At 49.6% G+C, this 12,869-nt stretch overlaps 1 long non-coding RNA gene across 2 annotated transcripts in view; it reads right to left on the bottom strand.

Moving 5' to 3' along the window:
- Nucleotides 1-251: 251 nt before the first annotated feature.
- LOC111817158 overlaps nt 252-12,869 on the bottom strand; it is a 14,619-nt gene continuing 2,001 nt past the window's right edge. Inside the window, exons 3-4 of one of the 2 annotated variants that reach the window (XR_002821414.1) lie at nt 11,959-12,089; nt 252-502 (exon numbers count right to left, since the gene is read on the bottom strand). This is a non-coding gene — a long non-coding RNA (uncharacterized LOC111817158). Of the gene's footprint in view, nt 503-9,205; nt 10,582-11,958; nt 12,090-12,869 lie in introns of those variants that run through there. The other variant, XR_002821413.1, reaches the window with a different exon arrangement.

Raw genomic sequence — 12,869 nt, 5'->3', positions numbered from 1 at the left:
CCGCAGCCTCTTAATAGATGCCCAGGTGTGCCAGCTCACCTCTGGGACAAAATGCCGACACCCACAATCTAAAAGAGGATTCATTTAGCAGGTATGGTGGGTTCCAGCCAACTCCAGAGTAGAAACAGCAGAGCAGAGGAAAACTGCTGAACACGTGGCAGTCAGGAACCATGGAAGGGAGCAGCGGGGAGTGAGAGCACGCTCCTCAGGGTCACAGCCCTGGTGACCACCTCCAACCACGCCCACCTCCTGCCCAGCCATGAGCTTGCCAGGAGGGCCTGCTGATGAGGACAGGGCCCTGCAGTTCCAGAACCTTCCACACACATGAGATTTCAGGGTACAGTCTAGATCTAAGTCATAACGCCATGCGTGCCTCTGACAGAGGAAAAACCTGGCCGAAAGCTTGATAGGTTTTTAGGGCTCAGAATCACAGTTGCCAGGGCATGAAAACCATCGGAAGGGAGGAAAGCTACATCTGACTTATGAAGCGGGAGCCATTCACCTAAAAGTACAAAAGTAAAAAGGCATTAAAGTAAAAGTAAAGACAGAAAAAGTATTGGGACAACTGAAATACAAAACTACGGGGTGATAGTTGTTATAATTTTTTTTTCTTTGCACTGAGCTGCATGGTCAGGTCGCTTTGGATTTTTACTTTGAGACAGGGTCCAAGTCGCTGAGTCACCCAGGCTGAGATGGGCTTGGAAGCCTCCTGACTCAGCCTCCCAGAGTGCTAGGATGACAGTCTGCGACCACAGGGAATTTTAGAAGTTAAAGATGATGTTTTTCTCTCAAGTTTTATGGCATTTCCTCATCCTAGACTGTGAGATTACTTCAAAATGAGCTGTCCAAGTTTCTTGGCACTGCAAACCTCTGCCTAGAGTAGGAAAACAGTCTAAAGCGCCTGGGTTTTGTTTTGGTTTGGTTTTTTTTGGTACCAGGGGTTGAACTCAGGGCCTCGTGCTTGCCAGGCAGGTACTGATGCAGCTGAGGATCCCCCTAGGCCTATATGTATACATTTTTTATTTTAGTAAGGGTCTACAGGGTCTCACTACATAGATCCAACTCGTAATGATTCTCCTGTTCTCAGCCTCCCAAAGAGCTGGGCTTACAGGCCCTCGCCATCACACACAGTCTCGATTACCATCAGGGTGCCCCGGGAACAGGGCCGGCTCGGCACGCCAGAGACTGAACCTGGCCACTGTGTCTACCTAAGCAGGCACTTATCCGCTGAGCTATTTGGCTGGCCTTCCTGGTATTTTTGTATAATTGCATTTTGTCCTTATTTCCCTGAAAAGAGTAGCATCTTTAACACATGGGCCTTGTATCCTTCCCTAGGGTGGTCCCAGGTCTTTGAGGGTCCCTCGAAGATCTCCAAAGCCACCACAGGAAAGGGAAAGTGGCAGACTTTGTGCATGGATTGGCTGAATGGGTTTCGGCTCTCCTCCCAATTCTGATGACGCAGAGAGATTCTGCACTCTTTTTGGAAGCAGCCTCTTCCAATAGCTGTGAATCCATTTTTGACACGTGATGGTTCCAAGGCTTATAATTATGGTGTGACCTCACTGTCTGTGCTGTTTACGTTGTTCTTAAGTGGCACGATGAAAGTCTTCCACAGGACCTTAGTCACGTGCAACTGTGCCTCTATGCCAGCTTGTACCTGTGAGTATATATTAGAAAACAAAGTGTAGAAATTGAAGCTTGGCAGGAGGCCAGGTAGAAAGTCCATGTGCAGAGGACGGCTGGTAGCTAAGCCAACCCAACTTTCCCAGGCACCAGAAGGTCCTGGCTCCTCCCACAGTAGTACCACCTGGCTTCTGAACGCTACTTTATCTTCCTGCTCCCTATGAGGCCAAGGAGCGAGGCTAGGCTGCTATTACAGCCATCATTCAAGCACCTCTCCGGGTTTACTCATGAGATTACTTCTCCCTTGACATTATTTTTATCACTTTGGCATAAAGCATTCCCTCAATCTCCAGCTAATTCATCTCTAAGAGGGGCCTCAAGGGCCAGGGCGCATAGCTCAGCGGCTCAGCAGCTCAGCACCTGCCCTGCAAGCGCTAGGCCCCGAGTTTGATTCCTAGTACCAAAAAAGAAAATTGAAAAAAAAAAAAAAAAGCCACAGTAAGCCCCTTAAAAACAGCAGTAAGAGGAGCCTCTCTATGCCATTCACAGCACACTGAGTTTGTGCTTCTGCATAAAACAATGTCAAACATTTCAGGGAAAACTTGGAGTCAGGGTGTGCACTGCATTCTTTGCTCCTGGTTCCTTGGACAAACAAAAGCGGGAAGGCATAGGGTTTTCTCCCTTTCTCCCTACAGCTTGCTTGAATCCATTTATTTGATCCAAGAAGCTCTTGCCTACAACCTGAAATGTGCCCAACCATTGATTTTGAGCTCACATCTGCTCATTTCCAATAAGGCATCTTTATCCACCTAAATGCCTCAATACAAGAGTTGGCCTCTATGAAGCCCCCAGGCCATCCCTTTGCCCGCTCTGCAGAGGGCCAAATCACCCCTTTCTCATACTTGATAGCTCCCACGGGTACTGCACAAGAGCCATTCCATTATTTGGAAAGGAATTATTTATTTACCTTCATAGGCCCAGTGCTTTGATTCATGTGCAGGTCATATGTATTGGTGCCAAACATATGACTGGCCCTATTATTGTTGATCAAAAGGAATGCAGGGAGATTTTTGGAATCACACTACTTTCCCTGAGAATAATGATGTTCTGAAGAGAGGTGGGTGGATTTGTGTGCCAGAGACTGTTTTCAAGTCTCAGTTTCTCTTTCCTCCATTAGAAAAGAACTGGCATGTGGTAGGGCAGAAAAAAGATCCAGTTCCCCTGACTCCCTTGCAGCTAGGTAAGTCATGTGCCTCTATCCTGTCCAATGGGATGCAAAAACCCTCCTTAAAGGAGCTGGTGGGTATCGGTTGGTTTTTCTTCTTTGCCGCTCTCTACCTTTGGTCAACTGGACAGTAGAATTAACAGCTGTACTCCTGCTGCAGGGAGAGCTAAGGTGAGCCCTTGCTCTGCCCACCACAGAGCACCACAAGTAAGCAGTGAGTGCCACTGAGCACAACCAGTAAGGGGAGGGACTGGTGAGGGGACCTGCTCTGCTGGCTCTCTCAGGAATGTCTCCCTGCATGGACTTGGAAACAAACTATTCATGAGAAGGAGCGATCTGTAAAGGAGGCCTTGAACATCCAGGAGACATGGGAGGGCAAAGCGTGATGGGTGAGGGCTGGGGAGGGGTTAGGGGGCTGGAGAACAGGCTCTGCTTTTCAGTAGCCAGAGCTGAGCCCTATAGCTGACTGCACAGCACCAGGAGATTCGAGTTTTGAGGACAAGACATGGTGCCTGTCACCAGGAACTTGTGAAAGAATCAATGAGGGGGTGGCAAAGAGAACAAAACTGGCACAACACAGCTCACAGTTGGGTGTACTGTTAGAAGCTGGGCCTGGATGGAGGAAGTGGGTCATCCCTGGTCAAAGAGTGCAGCCTGTCCTTCAATCCCCTCTCTTCTTGGCTCATACTATATGAATCTTGGCAATGTTTAGGGGCAAAACAAAAACAAAACAACTCTTGCAAAGTCAGGCATCCATATCTTGATACCTGAGAAAAAGAATGGAGAAAGAGAATCCGGAGCTGAGTGCAGGAGCAGAGAAAGTCTTAAAACATGTATGACTTGGTCTGGTTACCTCCCTGTGGGAGGCGCGTGAGAGGAACAGGAAATGAAACAACCTTTGCTGAGGCAGCTAGGAAGTAATGGCTTAGCAGGAAGAGGTCCTCCTGCCACAGCCACCAGTGTACCACAGCCCCCGGTCTGCAGCAGGTTTCCAAATGCATTTGCTCCAGGAAGCCAGGACCGGCAGGGCAGGGATGTGTTTCCATAACAGGCATGACATGAAGATTTCCAAAGATAGAGTGAATGAGCCCGTGTGCCAGGCACTGTCTGTTGCTTAGTGACATTTGCAAACACCTTATGGAACGATCTCCCATCTTTCCTGGGCACTCTGCTGGACACTGAGAATTCAAAAACGGACAGACACTGTGCCTGCCCTCAAGGAGCCCACCGCCTAGTTGAGGCAGAGCCACGTTAGTGGCTGTGCTGGATCTAACGATGTTGCACCTGGTGCTGGACACACAGGGTACACATCTCGGCCTTTCTGGGAGATCTGAGGTCTGAAGAAACAAGGCCACCTCCAGATAATAGACCGATGAGCAAAGAGCCCAGCTGTGTGAGGAAGACAGCAAGTCCATCCTCCAGAAGCAAAAGACATCTGCAGCATCAAGGTGGGGGACGAATGGAGACAGGGAAGCTGTGAGGCTGAAGCCTGATTCTAAAGGGCCTGGGATTGCATATGGGGTAGCTCGGATTGACCCACAGGAAGCAGGAACTGGGGCCAATCTCGAGGGACCCACGCTCACTGAAGATGGGCTGGAAAGTTCACGACCATCTATGTTTGACCTCATGGCAAAGTGCAGTGTGATGGTGGAACTCACCCCCGAGCAGGCGACAGAGGCAGGGGCAGGGGCACACCTCCTGGCTGTGTCACCATCACTGCGAGCACAGGAGTACGCAGGAGTCCCAGCACTGGGTTCACACGAGGTAGCAGTGTTGTAAGAGCTGCCCCAGCCCTGCATGGAGCCTGCAACTGGGCAACTGGCAGGAAGTAAAGCAAGGGCCAGCTGCTGTTCAGGGAACAGCCCTTGTTGGGACCACGCAGGCCCTGGGAAAGGAAGGAAGAAGCCTGCCCTCGCCACAGTTTTGTGTGGCATTTCCTGCGCTCTGCGAAGGATGAAGCGCAGTGGCCACCGAATCTGAGTCGCTAACCGCAGGGGCTCCCTGCGCAGCTGAATGCTCTCCTGTTCTCATTTTAAGCTGGCACTGCACAATATAAGGGTGACGAGAAAAGTGCATGCTAGTGACTTGTCATCTGGATTTTTCTTTCCTTTGAAGAAAGCAACACAAAAGCAGAGAGGCCACAAAAAGAGGGAAAAGCTTCATATTTTAGGACATTTCTTTGTTTGCTGGACTTTTTTTTTTTTTGCACCAAGCCCCACAAATTATGCCCCTGGTCTTTCTGGGGAGCCATTAACCAATTCTGAGCAGAAAAGACAAGATGCACAAGGAGGACCGGCGAGATAGCTCAGTAGACTAAGTGCCTGTTTTGGCAAGCACAAGGACCAGGGTTCAATCCCCAGGCCTGCATGCTGCACTGGCCCCACCCCCCAGGGTGCGCTGAGCTGGTGACCAAGTCTAGGCGTGGTGGTGCACACCTGTAAGCCCAGTGCTGGGGAGGCTGAAAACAGGAGGATTACTACTAGTCTGAGCTGCACAGAGAGAGACAAGACGCACAAGACTACTGCTTTAGGAGAAGTAATTGTTCCTCAAGTGTGAAAGTTACAGGACAGGGAGGCATGACCAGGAGCCAGAGCAAAGGATAAGTCACAGCAGGGGCACAGGGAAGGACAGGGCAGTCAGAAGAGGCAGGGAGAGGGGTGGCCAGGCCAGGCCTGGGGGGTGGCTAGTGATTCCCTGCAGGTGGGAGGAGCAGGGTTCTGTCTTCCACTGAGATGTGGGGCACATGAAGAGGAGTCGGGGGTAAGTGGGTAGGGGGGCGGGAGGAGTTGGTCTGGGACTGGGCCCTGTGGTGGACTTGTCAATTTCCGGTCTGTGCAATCTACTCCCCGCCTGCCCCTGTTCTGGTAAAAAAGCCCCACCTCCTCTGGCCCCAAAGGGGGACCGTCATAGTACATGAGTGCCAGGAGTCCCAACAGGATAACCAGAGTTTGCCACTATGATGTCTGTTTCTTGCTCTCACCCCAGATAAGGTTTTTTTTTTTTTTTTTTTTTTCCAGATAAGGTTTTGAGCCTAAAGGTGCAAGCCCTCCTCCTGCCTCAGCCTCCTGAGTAGCTGGGACACAGGCACCTGCCACCATGCCAGCTTGAGTTTTTTAGTTTTTCTCTCTTGCACCACAAATGACCTGAAGCTAGCAGCTGACATGGTTCTGGCCACCCAGAGACACAGGTCTGAGGGGTCAACAAGGAGGGATGCTTTTGGAGAAGATGTGGAGACTGCCCTGGAGCTTCAACATTCCAGTACCAGGCAGCCTCCAGCTTCGCAGGTGCCCTTCTTCCTGGAATCCAAGAAAGCCAGGGGACCTGCACCCCGGCCTTTTCTGTTTCCCATAGGCTGTGTGGAGTCGGGTATTGTTGCTTACATCTGCAAGAAGCCCACCCAACATAGACAGGCAGCTTCTCCAGAGAGATGTGCAAGGTACATCCAGGTCACATCAGGGAGCTGTGGGTTGCGGTTCACAAGGTAACCCTACCGGACCGGACCCCATCTCAGGACAAGCGCGGCTCTAACCCCAGTGCAATGCCCTGTCTTCCGTGCCCTGCCTTCCTCCTCCTTTGTGCTCTGCTCTGTGAAGGCGCTGAGGTCCTGTCCACTGCCCAGCACTGGGAAAAGGCCAGGCCAGGCTCTCTGTCTCCGGAGCTTCAGGACTCTCGCTTTTCCAGAAGTCCCTGGTAACACAGAGCCTGGCCACTCACCATGCACATGCGGAAGTCCAAAGCCAGTGCCCTTACGACTAAAGCATTATTTTCATAAGCTTTGCCTTGCTTTATGAGCTTGAATGGAAAATTCTATTCCCAGCCAACAGAGTCTCAGGGAGGTGATAAAAAGCAGAGCCCAAGGCTTCAGGACCTGAGAATGGCAGTTCTGACCTCTCCCCAGGACAGTGGCTCCGTCCTGTTCCAGTCTCCTGGCAGCATCTTCTCCATTTACCATTTTCCTCATTCCCCGCTGTTCGCTAACCCAAATGTATGCCAGACAGAACTGATCCTAACTAACCCGTTGTAGAGGACCGTAGCAAAGACTGCTGTTTTTTCTTCGTGCGTGCATGCATGTGCGTGTGTGCATGTGTGCATGTGTGTATGAGTGTGTGTTGCTACTGGGAATCAAATTCCAACTCACAACCTTGCACCAAGCAGGCACTGTGCTGCTGAGCTATATCCCAGGCCCTGTCTTTCTTTTTTCTTCTTTTTCTTTCCTTTCCTTTCCTTTTTTTGTCTGTTCTTTTTTCTTTTCTCTCCTCTCCTCTCCTCTTCTCCTTTCTTTCTTTTTTTGGAAAAATAGAATCCTAAATATAACTACTAAAGCAATAAACATGAAGATTCCTCAAAAAGCTGACACCTCGGTCTCCCAGCTGCACCCCTCCAGATCTTCCTGAGAGTGTCGCAGGCATTGTAACCCACGCACCCCCGGGCTTGTAGCAGCACAGCTCGAACAGCTAAATGGCGGAAGTGGGCTGGAGGTCCTTCGGCCGATGGACAGGTAAAGAAAGCGTGGTACTGCTTTCCCGTGTCATGGAAGGACAGGCGTGAGTCCTTTGTACGACAGTGGATACACCTTGAGACCATGATGTTAAGTGAAATAAGTTATGACATAGTTTCTCTTATTTGAGGAACAAGGCCCGGGTCACTGTCTGGGTGTGTCACAGAATCACTCTTGCTTATTGTGGGTTCATAGTGTCATTCCTGCTGGCTGGAATGTTGGCTTAATGATGGGAGGGTTAGCAGCTACTTTGGGCCATGGAGTAACTTCAGGAAAGGTAGCAAAAGCATGGGGTAGGAGGAATCTCACCTGTTGGTGCTGGCTCAGTGGCTCCACGGCCACACTAGCCCCGGGCTGGTTACCTCTGGACCTCCTGACAGTGCCGTAAGAAACTAAGCTTCTGTCATTTTTAGATACTATTATTTATCCCTTAATAGCTTGATAGCCAAATCTAACCCTGACAGACACTGAATGCCTTCACTTACTGAGCTGATACTTACTGGAAGCCAATGTAAGCGAGGTCCTTTTAACTTAGTGCTAAATAAACAAAGACACATGACACGAAGACCTTGGAATTTGGGGGCTTACAGTCAAGGGAGGTGGTCATATCAATGAATGTGACAACTGGACATGCATTAATAAACCACGTATCAGTCCCACAGGTGGATGGAGAGAGGACAGGAGAAACTGACCTACAGCACTGGGACAAGGTCGTGTTTATCCTCCATGCCCCACCGGTGTTTCTAAACCCAACAGGTACCATCTTTGGGATTTCCTGGCAAAATATCCAAATCTCTGAGAAGTATGAGAACTCCTAATATAACCTATTCTTAATACACTTCCAACAGTATACTTTTATTGTGTATATACAAAATTTTTAATTAATAAGAAATAATTTTGAGGTGGTGATGGTGGTACTGAGGGTTGAAGCCAAACCCTCATCCTGAGTCACAGCAACAGCCTCTCTTTAGTTTTTCATTTTGAGACAGGGGTCGCTGCATCACTAAGTTGCCCAAGCTGGGCTTGAGCTTGCACCTTCCTGCCTCAGCCTCCCGGAGCACTGGGATTACAGGCACACACTGCCTCCCCTGCCTCTAGTATTTATGAAGGGCTGTCACCTGTAGTGAGCATTCAACCACTGAGAAGCAGTCCCTGTCTGCTAACCACACCTTTCCTAGTCCCAGGATTTGATTACAGCAGCCTGGAAAGTCACATGCTAGGGTCACACAAGAGACTCCCTGGTCATTTGCTGTATGACTCCCCGTTACAAAGATGAAGAAGTGGAGTCTTGGAGGCCTGAAGGACTTGTCCGCGGTTATCTCACTTCAGAGGTGGGCACCTTGCCAAGGCAGTCTGTACCCAGCGTGTCTGCCCACGGGCCATTCTCGTTCTGGGCAGATGACTTCACTTATTATCTTCCCAACCACAAGAAAAGCCACAGCAAAGAACTCCGCCATCCTCCCTGGCCTAATCTACCAACCCGCTGTCACACACAGCCCCCAAAATGCGCCACCTCTGCTTCTCCCTGAGACTGCTGCCCTCCCTTGGGATTTGCTCTCTCTTTTTGTCTGCTCAGGGACACTGGCTACTTCCCTCTCTCCCTCTCCCACTGTCTCCCACTCAGCTGGGACATTCTCATCGGTGTGCAAACAATCGGAAAAGAGTGGCCTCACAGCTCATGTCTCCAGCCTTTCGCCGGTTCTCTTTAAAAACATCAAAGGACTTGGGTTCTGTCATCTGCAGCTGAAAAGTCTTCATCATTGCAGGACACACAGACAAGAGCCCACGGGACATTGGGGGCCGGAGAGATGGCTCAGTGGAATAAGCGCTTCCCTGGCAAGCGCAAGGGCCTGAGTTCAATCCCTGATTCCGCCAAAGAAAAAAAAGAGCCCACGGGACAACTTGGGGTTGGCATGGGCTTTCTCCTATCATAGCAGAGAAATGAAGGTACAGTAAAGCTGAATAATGTGCCCAGAGTCTGCAGTCTCCTAACTGAAACAAACCAATCTTGGGATTTAGTCTTCCCTCTGTTCAGCGTCCTTGCAGTTACTCCCCCTCTGGTCATCTCCTTTATTGGAAAGTCTGTGAAGGAAGTATGTGCTACACCAGTAATCCCAGCACTCCAGGAGGCCGAAGCAGGATTACAAATTCAAGCTCATCCTGGGCAACTTAGTGATTTAGCACAATCCTTTCTTGAAAGGAAAACATGGTAAGGCTGCGAGTGTAGCTCAGAGTGAAAGTTCTGGATTAGGCTCCCAGCACTGGATAGAAAAGTTGCTGTTCATTTGTCTTCCCACCATTGCCCTTAAGCACACTGTCTCACTCTCCAATAAAGCTGTTCTTGTTGCAGTCTCTTTCCAAGTTCACCTGGGACCTGCCTGTCACCATATGCAAAGGTCAGTCTCCAGTCCTTAATCTTGATCTTCAAGCTGCCTTAGACATGGTGGATCAATTCTTTTGAAAACTGTCTTGCTCAGCTTAGAAGATGATGTTGCCTCCAAATGTCCTATTTGCAGGGCTTCTGGGATGGTCTGTCAGCTCCTCCGTCTTCCTCCTTCTTTGTTGGCTGCTGACTCTTGACTGGGATCCAGTCCTCCACCCTTCTCTCTTTCCTATCTGTACTCAATCCCGAGACACCTCATTCCCACTCATGGTTTAAGAGCCACCCACTTGCTGGCGGGTGCTCAGGTTTATACCTCGGGCTGTCTCTTCCTAGATCCAGGGTGCTGTGTCCTTGTCCCCGCAGTTTAGATGTAGCTGTCTAGAAGGCGCCATAAATGCGCAGTCTCAAATGGAAAGCTTGATTTCACTACCTACTGCTCCTCCTTGGTGCTTTCCACTTCCATAAAGTCATAGGGCCATCGACCCAGCCGTGACTGCTCTACTTTCATTCTTTTATTTACTTATTTTGTCCAGTCTTCCTTCCACATGTCATCTTCTTCACACCACTTCTCCTGTTACTGGGTTGGAGGTCTTGCCTGGGTTCCTAATGTTCTGAACAAAGACCTGAGCAGGACAACCACGAGTAGCAGCAGGATCAGTGGATTATTTGAAAGAGAAAAGACAAGATCCTCTCCACAGAAAGAGCTCACGGCCTTGAGTGGCTTGAGCTACTTAATTATTCTTAAGTAGTCCATAATACTGGATTGAAGTCTAGAGGGCTTCAGTCCTTAGGTTTTTGAGAGGGACTGAGGGCTCAGTCAGAGGTGTGCCATTGCAAGGAGCCGTACTAAATCTGAATGATCAATGACATGGTGATTAGGGTTCACGTTGCCAAGGGTTGTAGAAGACGCTGGGCATATGCCTTGAGACTCACGTGTAAGCAGTTGCCTGGCTACCTTTGCCCAACATGTTTAGACCAGGATATCCTCCTCCTAAGCTAATGTTTAACTCAGAAGGTGGATCTGGCCCAGAAAGCAGCTCTTGGGCAGGCGGAACCCTGTTTCCCTAGGCTTTTACTTAGCTATCTCTTTCCTATCGCAGCCCTACACCTGGACCCAGAACTCACAATCTTTTGCTTGAACAGTTGCAATGTTGTCCTTCAAGCCAGGAGAAAGTCTTTAAAAATGCAAATCAGAACTGGTCACTTGGCTACCATGACAGAATGGCTTCTCGCCAGGCCCAGGTCACCACCCAAAGTCCTTCCATGGACTCAAGATCCTTTGTGACCTGGCGGCTGGCATCTTCCAGCCTCTTCTCTTCCCAGTCTTCCTTGTTCACTCTACACCAGCCACACTGGCCTTTCTACTCATCCTCAAGCTACTGATGGTGCCTCATGACCTTCGCGCTTGCTTTTCTCTCAGGTAGGGCTTATTCACTTTATTCTAATCTCTGCCCAAATGTTGGCCCCCTGAAACAATTCTTCCTGCTCACCCTACTACCATCCTTGATTCCTTTGCCAAATGTTGTCATGTGCTCATCAATTTGCATGTTTACTGTCACCTCTCCTAGTCAAAACTGAGCTGCACTGGGGCAGACTTTGTTTGCTTGGGATACATCCTTGGCGTCTAGAAGAGTCCAGCAAACAATATACACTGCACAGTGAGTGAATAACTGAAAAGACCATAGACAGCACTGTGGAATTAAGTGACAGAGATTTGTGGAAACACTTTGTAAACCGTGGAGCGCTAATCAGGTCTAAGACATGATGACATACATTATGTCTTAGTAAGCTCTTATAGAGCTGTGTGTCAGTCTATGAGGTATGACCCTTATAGAAATGAATGGGGGGGCTGGTGAGATGGCTCAGTGGTCTAAAGCACCTACTTAGAACAAGCTAAGCTAAGCAAAGCATAGGGACCACGGTTCAATCCCCCAGCACCACATGCCAGCCAGCCCTGCCCCCTGGTGGGCTGAGCTGGCCACACACACACACACACACACACACACAAATAAATAAATAAAAATTTAAAAAAAGAAAAAAAGAAATGAATGGGACAAGGTTCCTGCTCACTCTAGCTGGAAACTCAGGACGAGACCAAATCCAGGGAAGTGTTATTCTAGAACACACCAGCCAAGAGTAACTGAAGTGTACACACTAAGGGGTTGGAAGATTGTGAGTATGTGTGTATGTATACGCGCATATGTGCTGTGTGCGTGGTGTCGCACTCACTTTCTTCGTCACTGAGATGCGACATCCAGAGTCTACAACTTAAAGGAGGAGAGGCTTCCTTGGCTCCTGGTTTTAGAAGCCTCAGTCCTTGCACAGCTGGCTCCAGGGCAGAAGTCTCACAGCAGAAAGGCCTGAGTAGAGAGCAGTCCCATCAGGGCAGCCAAGAGGCAGGGAGGGAGAGCTGCAGTCAAGAAGACAGGTGAGCCCTCCAGGCCGCAACCCGAGACACACATGGGACTGCCCTCACCTCCTGCAGGCAGGTCAGCCAGAGGCCCCTGGTCTGACCCCCTTCCCAGAGCTCTGCCTCTGAGTGCATGAGAACTTGAGGGTCGGTTGATCTACAACTGTAACAGGGAGACACAAGCAAATGAAAGACTTTGCAGGGTTACAAACATGTGCACACACATGCTTGCACACACACACACACACACACACACGCCACATCAAGCTGGGATTTGCAGATTGCAGTTGTGCTCACTGGTAGAGAAGAGGGGAAAGGCACTGAAGGCAAAGGAAAGCAGGTCGATGCGCGTCCTTGGCCATTCTGACCCCTAAGCACCTTCTCGGGCAGGGCCTCCTCTTTCCTGCCTTTCCCTCTCATTTGCTGAGTCCCCGCCCTCCTTTGACCTGGCCCCCCACAGCACATTTTTGAATCTCACTGCCTACCTTTCTTGCAGCAGTTCAGTAGGAGGAAGGTCACAGCTCTTCAGAGCACAGAGGCCACAGCCCTCCAACCACCTGCCTTTGCATTTCCGGCCACCAACCTTGCATTGCAAATGCAGTTGGCTGGACGTCTCAAACTCTCCCTCACATACTTTCCTAGGAGAGATAGCTTTCCAATGAAACATCTTAAATTTTCTGTGTTTGAAAAAAAAGTATTCTTTTTTTTTTTTTTTTTTTTTTTTTTTTTT

The sequence above is a fragment of the Octodon degus genome, unplaced genomic scaffold, assembly GCF_000260255.1.
Source record: "Octodon degus isolate 3935 unplaced genomic scaffold, OctDeg1.0 scaffold00004, whole genome shotgun sequence".
Lineage (NCBI taxonomy): Eukaryota > Metazoa > Chordata > Mammalia > Rodentia > Octodontidae > Octodon > Octodon degus.
Note: the sequence above shows the minus strand (reverse complement) of the source record. Positions and strands in the feature narration are given on the sequence as shown.